The 12,613-nt window shown below is 41.9% G+C and overlaps 1 long non-coding RNA gene across 1 annotated transcript; it reads right to left on the reverse strand.

Moving 5' to 3' along the window:
* Nucleotides 1-4,537: 4,537 nt before the first annotated feature.
* LOC109267229 (uncharacterized) lies at nt 4,538-12,528 on the reverse strand. The gene is made up of 2 exons (XR_002079991.2): nt 12,005-12,528; nt 4,538-6,884 (listed from the first exon to the last, which is right to left on the reverse strand). It is a non-coding gene; the product is annotated as an uncharacterized LOC109267229 (long non-coding RNA).
* Nucleotides 12,529-12,613: the final 85 nt, after the last annotated feature.

Below are 12,613 nucleotides of genomic sequence, written 5' to 3' on the forward strand. Positions count from 1 at the left end.
ATGACGAGAAAAGGCGTTAAAGGATACCACCGAGAGAAGCACAGGGGCTACAGTAGCACAGAGGAAGGACTCCTAATCCATTAAGGTCCGGAAATGGTGATTTACCTGAGGTCATACAGCTAGTTTGGAGCAGACCCAGGATTAGAACCTAGGCCTGTCAGACTTAAAAGCCCACTCGTTCTCCATTGTAGGAAATTGGGAGGAGACAGAAATGACATCATGGCGATGGAGGAAATTTATGTGTGTCAGTTTGGTTAAGTTGCCAATTGCATGGTTGTAGGTTACAGTTGGTTTAAAAAGAAAGTTGCTTGAGATTTGGAAAGCAGAAGTGAATCAGCAGCCATTGATCACTGAAGTCATGGACAGATGTGGAGGCGCCAGCGGATTCCAGCTTGTCTTCACTCTCCTCCACTCCACACCCAGCTCTTCCTAACTGCTAACTCTGCTGGCCAGTCAAAGCTTTAAGCCCACCACCAGCCATCTGGCTGTGGACTCACAGCCTTCTCCTGTAGGCTTCTCCCATCGGCTCCTCCCTCACAGCTCCGAATCAGCTGGTACGCTTGGCTTTTGGGATCGACTGGTTGGTGACTCCATTGAACGTCCCCCCTTTTCAGAGCTGCACTGCTCCAATCCCTCCCACGATTGTATAAATTCTAATTTCTATAATAAATCTCCTATCCCACAACCCCTAGCACCTCTGCTTCTTTAGTTGAATGCTGACTGATAGAGCGCGCTTTTCCCAAAGGTGAAAATAATTGAGTGGAGCGAAGAGACTGAGTTTAGAAATCTAGCTTCACTAGTATCTCCGTAACTCCAGTGCCCCCTTGCACTTAGTAGTTCAGTAAATATTCACTGAATTGAATTTTTAGGTTGCTTCCAGTTCTTTATTAGTACGTATATCACTGCAAAGATCAGTTTCTGGGGAAGAAGATTTTTTTTTAATTTTGTTTTTTTCTTCTTTTTAACTCTTTCCCTAAGATCGGTGTAAGATATGGAGTCATTTATGGCTCAGGTTCTTAAGTTCCTTCCCAGGACAATATCTGTTGTGTTGGCTACATGTGTTCTTCATCTCCTGGGGTACAATAGATTTTCCTCTGGCTTCGATTTCCCTCTCTCTCCTTCACCTTCTGTCCCTTGCAAAAACAGAGAAAAACCTCACTCTTGTGCATTTTCTCCAAAGAAAGTATTTCACACCCTAATCAAATCAGTGAAAAAAGATATATTGGGTTACCCTTATGGGAATACTCTTCTGGCTTGGCTGCGTTGGGAGTGGGGGAAACAAAGACATCTGGAAATGGAGGCTCTGCTCACTTGGGCTGGACAGACAGCAATCAACTTTGAACCACTTAATTGCAGGGGAATTTCCTCCTTGCTACTTAGACCATTCAGCACTTGTTGGGAGAAGACATGTTACATGCTCACTTTGCCTCCTGGAAAGCTGGGTTAAATGTTGTTTCAATTAGACAACCACGTATGGAATGTCCGTCCTAAACTAGTCCCTATGCTAGTTTCTGGAGATACTGCTCTTGAGGTGTTTTCAGCCAGAGTGGGAAAGAAACACAATGAGTTATAGCACAAGTCAGCCCATAATAAGTGCTAGAAAAGAGGCATTAAGCAAAGCACTATGAGACAGAGGAGGTAGCAATTATATCTGAGGATAGAATTGGTGGTGGGGCGAGAGGAAGAAGTGTAAAAGAATGTATAGGCAGAGGGAGGCAACGTCTTTTAAGCACAGAGCTGGGTTTCACAGAGGAAGGTGGATGAATGGAAAGAGCTAACACTCAGTCACCGTCTATCCAGTGCTGGTCACTGAGCTAGGCCCTGTACTTATGTTATCACATTAACCTTTCCCCAAACCCATCTAGAGGAAACAGGTAACTTGCTCAAGAACTTGAAAGAGGTAGACTTGGGATTCAAACCCAGATCTTTTTAACATCCAGGAACATTCCATGCTCCCATCTGTGTGTGGAAAATTATTTTTAAAAGACATTTAAGATGGACTATAACGAATGACAGTTTTAATAAGCTTCAAAAAGCTGGGGTGTGGAAGAAGAGATGGCATAAAAGCATTCCGGACAGAGGAAGAATGGGAGGAGAACAGCCCCAGGGCAGGACATGAAGGTGCAAGGTTTGTCTGGGGAAGATTAGGCAATCTGGAGTGACTGTGGGAAGACACTGCCACATGGCCACACCGCTGTCTTCTCAGGTTCAACATGTCATTCAGTAATTTAGTCAACAGTGCTGGGAATTCGGAAATCAACCTCTGTCCTTGCTCTCAAGAAGTCTCCAATCAGTCTGGTGAGATTAAGTGCTTTCACCACAGACTGCCTTCTACACTTCAGTTCAGGATGTGTGTGTGTGTATGTGTGTGTGTGTGTGTGTGTGTGTATGTGTGTGTGTGTGTGTGTGTGTGTGTGTACGGGCACATACTCACACAAGCATCATTTGGACCATTTCCTTCCCACAATCGTTTCTCAACAAATACATTGCCCAGGCTCTCAGTAAGCATGCGTTCGTTTATTACCTCTGCCCTTAGCAAGGCTTGGATTTGAACCGCTGGCTTTGACGTGATAAATTTAAAGCTCATAGCATCGCAGCAAGTACCCTTTCAACCCAAGAGAGACCTGGTCTTCTCTAGTTCTCTTAGAAAATAATGATTAATCCTAGGGTTACAAGGAAAAAATCTTCATTGGAACTGACAAGAAAGCATACACCTTCTACCATTTCTCTGCAGACTTCACAAGTGCTCAACACTTCTTGGAAGAGAATGTGGCTCCCAAGCCTTTCGTTCAGCTGGCTGGAGCAGAGTTTTAAAAAATGCATCTCATCTCTGGCGAATCACAGCAAAACGTCATAAACAGCTGGAAACTCTCTGAGGTGAAGACAAGTTGAATATTATGTTTGGATTTATAGCCCCCTCCCCCATGATAGTTGATTTCCATTTCCGACAGGGTTATTATTTCCATCTTTATGAAATATCTTGGATCTCACCTTGGATAATTACTGATTATCATCAGCTCCTCACCTGAGGTGCCTTAGCATTTGGGTGAACCTGAAAAGACTTTTTTTCCCCAAAAATGAACTAGGGAAAACTCAGTGTGTGAGATTGTGTCTTTATTTCTATTTTCATTTGCAATTCCCTTTGGTTTTCTAATGATCAAGTCATCAATCAGTGTCAAATCATACAGAGCACAGACAGTATTTTTGCCACTTGGGTTCCAACGTGGATTAAATGGCAACTTGTGTCATTAGGTCTGGTGCTCTCTCATGAGGTACTGTGGCAACCACAGACCCCAAAACTTTGAGGGTATATGTAAGATCTCAGCAGACATCTAAGGTTTTTAGCCAAAGGTATACATTATAATCTTCTGAAATTTGATAGAGCTAAGTTAGTCCAACAAGCACTTCTGGTTGAGCACCACTAAGAGTCTAACATCCCTCATTTCACTCCTTGAGGCCATTCTATGTGCCCCTTTATACTTCCAAGCTTTGCTTATTGCCTCTGCTGTGATACCCTTGATACTCCTGCCCCACTTCTCTGCCTGGTAATGCCTGTTCACTCCAGAGGCCAGTCCAAATGCTAACTCTGCTATGAACCCTTCTGTGATGACAACATTTTTCTCCTTGATCCATAGCATCTTCTTAAACACCTTTATGAATATCGTGTGTTATCACGTTCCCCTATGGTATATAGAGCTATCTGCATGTGTCTAACCTCCCCACTCAACTGTGAGCTCCAGGAGGATGATGGTGGAACCTTATGCATCTTCTTATCCCAAAGCCCGGCATGGGGCCCAACACTCATTCAAAGAATAAATGAGGAGGCTGACACCCAAAAGAAGTAGACCGTACACTGGTCCATTTAATTTAGCCAGATCTGGGCGTCCTCGGTATTTATTGACTAAGTTGCTTACAAAAAAAAGATACGCAAGCATGTGCAAGGCAAGGAACTAAAGGGCCATAATGTTAGTTTTTAATATCCTTTTAAAAATATCACTTTCCCAGCAAGTGACAATAGCTGCTTTAATTTGAATTAGTAATGAAAGGCTGCATATCAACTTGAACTTGAGGATGTGTTTTCAGGAAAGCGGGCAAAAGTCCAAATCTTTTTATTTTTCAATTTTTAGACACAGAGATAGAGACAGAGGGAGAGAACAGGGGAGAGGGGAGGGGGGGAAGGGAGGGGGAGAGAGAGAGAGAGAGAATTTTAAGAATGTTCCATGCTCAGCGCAGAGCCCAATGCAGGGCTTGATCCCACAACCCTGGGATTGTGACCTGAGCCAAAACAGTCAGACGCTCAACCAACTGAGCCACCCAGGTACCCCCAAAATCCAAATCTTAATTGATTGGTTCAATCAGTATAGGAAATGTTAGCCTGAAAATCGTGAGACCTGCCCTTGGTTCCTGTGTGACTTTGTGTAAGTTACTTTGACTCTCTGGGTCTCAGATATCTCTGCTGTAAAATGGGAGATTAAACTGAATACCTCTGAGATTTCTTCTAACTCTAATGTTTTATGACCTTTACCAGAATCATTAGTCAACTGATGTAAAAGTTTATTTAGTTCTACTCCATAGTACTTATGAGAAGGGACTATTCTTAAGATTCTAAGTTTTACAAAGTGCGTTAATAAATCATAACAATAATATAAATACCAAAAAGGAAACTTGAAAAATAAAGGAAAAAAAATCATCCATAGTTCTACCACTCTAGGGGTAGAACTTACTCTAGTAAGTTACTGTTTTGGCATGTTTTCTTCCAATTTTTTTTCATATTTATATATGTCCTTTTACATAAAGGTATGTATATACACATATGTATGTGATTTTTCCACTTATCATAAACATATTCCTTAATGTTAACTACTCGGAATTTTCATTTTTTTAAAAAGTTTTATTTATTAAGTGATCTCTACACCCAACATGGGGCTCGAACTCACAACCCTGAGATTTAGAGTCACATGCTTTACCAACTGATCCAGTCAGGTGCCCCTGTAATTTTCATTTTAAATTACATTTAGTCTGTGTAGATATGTGGGGTATGTAAATACTTTTCTATTGTAAGATGATTAGGTTGTCAATTTTTTGATAGCATTGAAATTAAAATTTCTGTAAATATAACTTTTCTCATATTTTAGATTATTCCCACAAATGGGAATCCTGTATCAAAGAGTATGAACATTTTTATGACTCACACAGTGCCCTGGCTTATTTTAGTAAGCATCTGATTTTGCTGTGTAACATTCTTTCACTGACCTCTGACAACAGTACCCTAATTTTCCTAAGGGAAGCCAAGCTCACCCCCACCCTCACTCCATGTACTTTGGAATAATTGACTTTACCACTCAGCTTCCTCCTTTCCAGAGAGTGACATGTGGATAAGGCAAATCAGGGCATTACATTCTCCTGGCCACAGTTTAGGGATGGGCACATGCCCCAGATGGAGACAACAGCAACAGGGTGAGACTTTTAATAAGATCGTCGGAAGAGATAGCATGTGCCTCTTTTCTGCTGGGGCTATAAGCAGGAAGGATGATATAAGCCTGGAACTGCTGAGAGCCAACACACAGAACATGAGAACGAAGGCAACACAGTAGAAAACAGCTGAGGGATGGAGAGATATTCTAGATTCAGTAATGCCTGTAGCCAGAACTACTCTAGGACTTAAAGTGAACCCCAAATTTTCATTATTCCTTAAACCATTTCATTCATCCATCTATCCATCCATCCATGCCCACACACCCACACATTCCTAACTGGTACAAATAGGATTTTTAAAAATCCTTTTTGCTGGCATTTTTTAAGTAATAAATTTTATTTTTTAGAGCACTTTTAGGTTCAAACTGTATAAAAAGTTCCCACATACCTCCAGTCCTACCCAGCCCCATGCCTCTCATATATGATCTATCAACATCCCACACCAGAGTAGTACATTTGTTACAAGTGATGAACCTACACTGATGTGTCATTATCACCTAATGTCTAAAGGTTACGTAAGTGTTCACCCCTGGTGGTGTACATTCTATGGGTTTTGACAAATGTATAATGATGTGTATCCACCATTACGGCACCTTTGTACTTTTTATTGAGGTATAAACTACATAAAGGATACAATCTTACACGTATAGCTTGATAACCTTTTACTTAGGCCTATCTATTCATGTAACCCCTACCCAGATCAAGATCTAGAACATTCATAGTTCCACGGTTCCTACCTGCTCCAAGTAGTTGCTCCTCTAAAGTTATTTACTATCCAGACTTCTAGCACTATAGATTACTTTTGCTGCTTTTGAACTTTATATAAATGGAATCTCACAGTTTGACTGCAGCCTCTTAGCCTCTTGGCAGCCTGATTCTGCTATCACAATGGGAAGAGACTGGGGGTTTGGGGAGGAAGGAATGAATATGTTTTGCCATGTGAGAGAGAGATGAATTGTGACTAGGAGTGACTACGGCAGATGATGTTTTTCAAAAATGACCACAGCAGTATTTCTGGTTCCATGTGTTCTTTCAGAACTCTACCACTCTTCTGTTAGGTTCCCCTTGAACCTGGGTGGGCTTGACTGTTCCAATCAAGAGTATTGCAGAAATAATGGCATGGCTTCCATAGTTTGATGACAAAAACTTCCAGTTTTCTTTTGTCTCTTTTCTCTCGTCACTTGCCTTGGAATCTGGCCACATGTTGTAAGGAAGCATAGGCCACATGGAGATGCCACACACTGATGTTTCTGCTGATAATCCCAGCAAAGATTCCAGGCAACATCAATTGCTGGTCATATGAATGAATGAGACCTCAGATGATTCCAGATTTTAGCCATCAAGCTGTCCCAGTGGACTCCAGAGGAGTAGAGATGAACTGTGTTCTTAAGCCCTACCAATTTGAAGATCTGTGAGCAAAAATAAATTGTATAAGCTATAGCAATGCTTTGTTATGCAACCACAAATAACCAGAACTCTGTAATATCTGTGTGTTCCTGGGAAGAGTCTTGTGATATTTGACATTGCACAAATTATTTTTCTCTCTAGGCCCTGGTTTCCTCAGCTATGAAATGGACAATTACTATACCATGGGAATGTTGTGAAGTTTAAATGAGATAATGCACACAGGTGCTTTTTATAATGAAATTTCAATAAATGCTACCTAATATTATTTCAACTTACTTCCGTCAAGTTGTCCTAGATTTGCTGCTTTGTATAAATTCCTAAAACCTGATTTTGTACACACACACACACACACACGCACACACACACACGGATAGGCACACTGCAACTTTACAGCTTCCACACTGCTCTCTCCCATCACTTATGTTGTAAGGATGCTCAAGCAGCCTTATAGGGAGGTCCACAGAGTAAGAAACAGACCTCTTCCCTCACTAACTTGCCAACCATGTGAACAAGCTACAGTAAAACCTTGGATTGTAAGTTGTTCTGCAAGTGTTCTGCAAGATGAGCAAACATTTCTAATAAATTTTAAGTTGATAAACAAGTGATGTCTTGCAATACGAGTAGTACATGACACTGAATGTCACATGCATCACGTGATCACAACTGAGGCAATGATTCTTCTCTCTCTCTCTCTCTGCAGGATTGTGGGTTATTGTCTCCCATGCTTGGATGCTCAGTCTCAGGTCATGGTGTTTGGCAGAAATCAGTGATTTTTCAGAACGTTGGAAGGTGCCCACAACTGGTACTGGTGTATTTTTTGTCACTTCAAAGCACCTATGGACAGTCCTTTGCCTTTCTGTACACGAGTAAGCTTAAGAATGCTTCGCTTCATTCTAGGTCAGGCTGCCTGCAGATATAGACCCTTTCCTCTGCTGCCTTATTGCCAATTACATTATATGACAAGAGTTTATTAATATTTTACTGTAATCAACATCCAGGTGAGTGTATACAATGGCCCCCAGGCAGAAAAAGATTCCATTGAGCCAAGACATAGCAGTGATTCTGCCAGTGATACTGAAAGTCGTCCTACACAATAATCCTCCTCTCTCGTCTCCCTGACACCAGCCACAAAGGTTTTCAAAGGTAAGTGCAGGTTTTTATTTTTCTTTATTATTTTGTTTTATATAACAGTATTGTAATCATTTTTATATGGATATTTTTCGGTTATAGAACGAATCATCCGAGTTTCCATTATTTCTTATGGGGGAAATTTGCTTAGATATACAAGTGCTTTGGATTAGAAGCACATTTCTGGAATGAATTATGCTCGCAAACCACGTTTTTACTGTACCTAGGAAGCTGATCCTTTAGCCCCAGTCTTCAGATGATAGCTGTCCTAGCTGACATCATGAATGCAACCTCTTAGAGATTCCAAGCCAGAATCAGCTAACTTGATTCCCACAGAAACTGCAACACCTGTATGAAATTAAAACAACAACAACCACAACCACCAAAACCTTATTTTGTTTTAAAGCCAAGGTTTGGGATAATTTCTTATGTACCAATAGTTAACTAATAGCTACATCAACATGGGGAGGATTATAGGGGAGAAACTGATCCAAGGTAGAGGGCTGTTTTAGGGTCTATGTGGAATGACAGAGACAGCTGAATGAACTTGAAGTGCCAATGAGACAGAGTTTGAATGATCACAGGGCCCTTCGTAGAAAGAGAAGAAAATAGAGCTAGAGGAGGGAACAAACCTGGAACTGATAGACTGTAAACTGTAGATTTCACTGAAGTTGAAGAACAGGTTTGGTGAGTGTAAAGGAGTAAAAAAAACTCTGGAATAAAAGAAGGTCTTGTTTAGAAGGTGGAATTACCTTAGTTACTGATTTCAGAGGTGGAATAGTTCTGGAGAACAAAGCACAGGATCAAAGAAATGGGTGGTTGAATGGCAGTGCTGGGGGAAGGTTTTTAAAATCTTTCTGGTGAGGACAAGGGCAGAAGGGACAACAGGGCAACACAAGCTGATGATAGCAGACTTAAAAAGCTTCTCCCTAAAAAAAAATCCCATCATCCCTAGAGAGATGGAATGACAGTTGAATGGAGTTTGCAGGGTTTGAAAGCCTCACTGCAAGGGTAGCCGGTCTGGAAGTTGGTAGTTACGAGGTGAGGAGAATACCATCCTTTCCTTCTGGTTCAAGATATTGAAGATGGGGATAGAAGGAAGAACTCCATTTGCAAGGGCTTCAAGAGAAACAGTTAACTTTAGGACAATATCAGATTTTTGGCAAGATAAACAAGTGATGGCAGTGCTCTAGGAAAATATTAGGTATGCAAGGAAATTTCTTTGCATTGGCATGGGTTTGCTTGTAAAAAAGCTGGAACTTTACTACTCTATTGGCAACTGGGAACCACTGCAAAGTCTTATACCGGCGACTGACATGGTGAGCTTTGAATTTTTATAAGCTCACCCTGACAGCAGTGGCAGTATGATAGACATACTAGGCAAGGAGTGTGGAGAGGTGCTTTTGGAAGAACAGGGCTGGGAAAAAGTCCACTCCACACAGGTGATGAGGCCTCACCATCATCCCACTAAAACAATGGGGCCAGCTATTTAGGAAGTAGAGACTACAGCGTTTAATGGACAATGAGGGACAGGAGTTGTCAGTTGACGAGGCAGTGTCCAGATCTTTCACCTCCTTTCTGAGCTGTTCAAAGCACTTCTGATCTTCTGATAGATTATTTTGATGATAATGGTGAAATCCACCTTCTCCAATATAGCACTACAAAATTTGAATGGTGGATGGATGGTAGGTCCCTTGAAGAAGTTTGTTTTGAGAAACCTGCTTGGTCAATAGTGGAATAAAGTTTGAGACAGATATTGTACTCCAATACATCTCCCCAGACTAGAGGTAGTTATGTCTAGTAGGACAATAAGTCTTGGTTTTTCTTTTGTGGAATTGGAGGATGGCTCTCATTTTATTTATCACACATTTCGTGGACTCAAAGTGCAAAGTGCCTTAACTTGAAATCATGGCTCTGCTACTAACTAGTGTGTTGTCTCGGGGAAACTACTTAATGGTCTCTGTGCCTCAGTTTCTTCATCCGTAAAATGGTAATAGTATTCTCAAAAGGGTTTTGTGGAGACTAAACAAGTTAATGTATAAAACAGTATCTGGAACAGAGAAAGCCCTGGATAAGTATTAGCTATTATTTTTATGTGCTAGGTACTAGAGTGCAAAGATCTCTCCTTGAAGAGCCCATTGTCTAGTCAGAAAGATTTTCAAACAAATGACCATAAATCAAATGTTCTGAATTTTGTAATACAATGTGTAGAAGCAGAGGCAGGAATGCCTGTCTTAGAAGGAAAAGTCAGAGGCAGGATAAGCTTCTTGAGGGTGAAGTATGACTCTGACCCTTAAGGAAGAGAATTTAATATTGAGAATATTCGGGAATATGGAGCAATCAGAGACAATACAGGGAAGGCAGATTCTGGTCACAAAATACAAATATAGTTAGGAAGAAAGGGAGGATGTGGGGGGATTGAGAGTTTGTTAGAAATATAGAATCCTAGGGGCGCCTGGGTGGCTCAGTCGGTTAAGCGTCCAACTTCGGCTCAGGTCATGATCTCACGGTTCGTGGGTTCGAGCCCCGCGTCGGGCTCTGTGCTGACAGCTCAGAGCCTGGAGCCTGTTTCAGATTCTGTGTCTCCTTCTCTCTGTGACCCTCCCCCGTTCATGCTCTGTCTCTCTCTGTCTCAAAAATAAATAAACATTTAAAAAAAAAATTTTAAGAAATATAGAATCCTAGAACCTATCCAGAAACACTCAAGGAAAATTTGCATTTTAACAAGATCCTCAGGGGTTCCTACTGAACATGAAAGTTTGAGAACCACTAGTCTAGAGCATACACTGGAGCCAAGCTGCTTATGTTTAAGTCCTGGCTTCACCATTTATTTATCATGTGTGACTCCAGGCAAGCTATTTAACCTCCTTTCTCTGCCTCAGTTTTCTCATTTGTAATTAGACATAATAGTTTCTACCTCGTAAAATTTTAAGGCCTAAATGAATTAGTATGTGAGACGCTTACAGCAATACTTAACATTAAGTAAGCATAGGAGTAAGCTAGAATTCTTGACTTATATGCTACTTATTGTGGTCAGTGCCAGTTTTATAAGCAGCTTGGCTTTCCATTTCCACTCCATTACCTGTCACCTTGACATTTATTGTATAGAAGACACTTGGAAGTCAGAGGACCTGGGGTTAAAAAGCCCAGCTCCCTTCAATTCCTAGCTTTGTGAAATTGGGTGAGTTCTCCAATTTCTGTGTTTTCCTCATTCATAGTGTGTGTGGGGGGGGGGGGGGGTAAGGAAGATCTAAACTATATCTACCTCAGATACTATAAGGCTCAAATCAAAGAAAGTATGTTAAACAACAAAATATTTTAAAGTTTCTTTTACCATCTTTCCAAAAGTTAAGTCATTGACCTGAAAACAGGTGACCTAAATTTACTGGGAAATAGATGGAAGAGAACGCATTACAAGATAAGGGAGGGAGAAGAGGGCCTGGAGGTTATCTGTCCCACTTCATGACTTTCTGGAGGGGCAGGCTTGGGTTTCAACAATAACAATTTTCTGGGACCTTACAGAGTGTTTTTAGCTAATGAGTAAACAGTAGTAAGAAACTTAAATGCTGTTATTTATTTTCTCTTCCTAATCTAGTGCTCCATTCAAGGATATGACCAGTCTCACACGTTTGCACAAAGGTTGGCAATCCACAAATAACTCTTCCCCACGTTGTGTATCACAATATCCCCATAGGGTGGTATCAACCCCATTTTACAAGAAAACTTTGTCAATACCAGAAAGCATATTAAAAACCCCCTTTGACTTGGGCATTTTTACCAGCTCCGAGATTTCCAAAAGTACACAATTTAGGAGGAAGGGCAATCACAACACTTGATTGACTCTTCAACAATACCAAGCACTGGTTTCGGTTTTATGGCCGCGAGTAATTACACACTGGGCCCCCTTTCTCATACGTGTAATAGGGGCAACAATACCTTCGTCCCACAGTTGTTCTGTGATTAAATAAGAACAAAGGCTGAAGGATGAACCTACCACGTCGTAGGGCCTCTAACAAATACCTTCTCCTTCTTGCCTTTGACAGCTAAAGCACGAGATATCACTATCATTCCCACTTCACACGTGGAGAGAGACCCGCAGTGAAGAACGCTCGGGTTCCACTCCTCCACTGGCAACTCGGCAACCGCCAGCCTGGGCTCTGGCAATCGCAACGTCCGCTATGTCGGTTCTCGTAGCGTGGATTCTCTCTCCTTGACTCGCGTCTGGTGGGGGCTGTGGAGGCCGCTGACAATTGCTCCCATGACTCTGAGGAATCCGATCCTAATCCTCAACAGCGCTTCAGGGACAAAGCTGCTTTCCTACCGTCCCTAACCTCGCCTAGAGTAAAGGTCGCGGCAAAGCCCCAGCTCCAGCTACCGACGCCATCTTGGCCTCTACGTGTGACGCCACACGTAGCAGAGAGCGCAGCCGATTGGTTGGGAGACGGCAGCTGGAGGAGAGGCGCGCGAAGCCGGAGAAGGAGGGTATGGAGGTGAAGCCAGGGAAACTACAATCCCGGCCTTCCTTGCGCCTGCGACAGCATACCGACAGCGAAAGAGGAGGGAGTTGGGTCGGGACCACAACTCCCAGCACCTCCCGCGATGT

The sequence above is a fragment of the Panthera pardus genome, unplaced genomic scaffold (assembly GCF_024362965.1).
Source record: "Panthera pardus isolate Hobbes unplaced genomic scaffold, ASM2436296v1 HiC_scaffold_12, whole genome shotgun sequence".
NCBI lineage: Eukaryota > Metazoa > Chordata > Mammalia > Carnivora > Felidae > Panthera > Panthera pardus.